Below are 1,842 nucleotides of genomic sequence, written 5' to 3'. Positions count from 1 at the left end.
GAAGAAGCTGGCTCCATTTCACAGATCCAAGCAGAGAAAAACAGCCAAACATCCAGCAAACACCAAAAAGCAGCAAGCACAAAAACCTGTCAGAGCTCAGGCCACTCTGCACACCTCTGGGCTGGAATTCAGATCTGAACATGAACATACCCTTGGGCTGGATCCCAGGATCTACTCCCATTGACATCTCCTTCAGCCAGGCTGCTCAAGGCCCAAGTTACAAGCTTAAATAAAACACCTGAGTCTATGGGGGATGTACATTCACATTCAAACTACCACATTCCACCCCTGGCCTCTGTAGACTTGTCATTCACATTAAAATCACCACAGTTTTTCTTGTTGCTGTGAACAAATAACTGACAAGAGATAACTTAAGGAAGGAAGGAATTATTTGGGCTTACAGTTTTAAAAGGAACACAGTCCACAGTGGCAAAGAAGTCATAGGGCAGTAATTTCAGATGCCTGGTCACGTCATGTCAGTAGTCAGTCAGGAAGTAGAGGGGGGCCAGACTATTAAACCTCAAGGTCTACCCCCAATGACTCATTTCTTCCAGCAAGATGCCACCTCCTGAAAGTTCCACTGCCTTTCAAACAGCATCACCTGCTGGGGACTAAGCATTCAAACACATAAGCCTATGAGGGACATTCCACATTCAAGCCACGACAGGGCATGAAGACCACCTGCATCAGAAATACTTGCAAGAAGAGTGTGATGAGAATAGACATAATCAGGTGCAGAGCATCACTAGCTGTTCCAATCCATGAGCTTCTTAGTCAAGATAAGCCCGACTTGTGCCTGCATAGGCCATAGAAAGAATGTGTGAAGACCTCACTTGAATTTAGACGAGCTGCCGGGTGCTACGATGTCCTCAGCCAGGACAGTGGCACTGTCTCAGGTCCTTGCCATGTGAATTGGAAAAGTGGCTTAGGTACAAGCTGCAAAATGCCCCAGCTTTGGAGACCCGGCAGGCTTGGACCCCATACAACTCTTCAGCTGCCTTAACATTCATCAAATCTCATGCTACATTTTGCCAAGCCAAGTGTGTATTTTAAGGGGGAAATTAATGCATATGTTTCTGATTCATCTTATGTGGAAAACTATCAAAATATTGTGTCTGAAGTAGAGTAACATCTAGAAAATGCTTGGGATAGTTTTGCCAGGTTTTTGTATGTCTCTTGATAAGATTGGGTTCCAGACTCAGTGCCTGCCTTATCAGTCAGAACCAAGACCGTCTTCTCCAGGAAGATCCCTGGCTGCTACAGCCATTGACCTCAGAACACAGGAGGCTACCAATCCCCATCAAAGCCTCTAGAACTGTTTCAACAAGTCACAGCCCACCCTCCCCAAACCACACTATAAGCTGCTCCAAGGTAGCGGACAGACACCTTGCTACCTGGATTGCACCATGATGCACCTGCTGCAAGACTGGGAGACGAAGAGACCAAAGTGTTGGACAACCGAGCATTATAGTTCCAGGCTTGGCAGGTTGTCCTTTTCCTTAGTTTTAGTCAAGGGTGGCTCCAGGATAAATCAGGCTACAGTCTAACACATGATCCTTATGCTTCTCCTAATGTGCTACACATTCTCCTAAGGAAAATGGTGGGAAGTTCACTTTGATCTGGCCACACTGTTCACCCTGAGGATGACTAAAGACTGAGCCTGATCCTGGCCAGACCAGACTCTGGCATACCCTTGGATTAAGTGAACATCTCATACAGAGGACAGCCTAAGTTTGCCAAGGGTAAAGCTGATCTCAGTCCAAGATGAGACTCCTAAACCCTCCACAGCTGCTACTCATCATACCCATAGTTCCATGTGGTTCCCAGTGGGTGAGTGTTGTG

This window comes from Jaculus jaculus, chromosome 9 (assembly GCF_020740685.1).
Source record: "Jaculus jaculus isolate mJacJac1 chromosome 9, mJacJac1.mat.Y.cur, whole genome shotgun sequence".
In the NCBI taxonomy this organism is placed as follows: Eukaryota; Metazoa; Chordata; class Mammalia; order Rodentia; family Dipodidae; genus Jaculus; species Jaculus jaculus.
Note: the sequence above shows the minus strand (reverse complement) of the source record.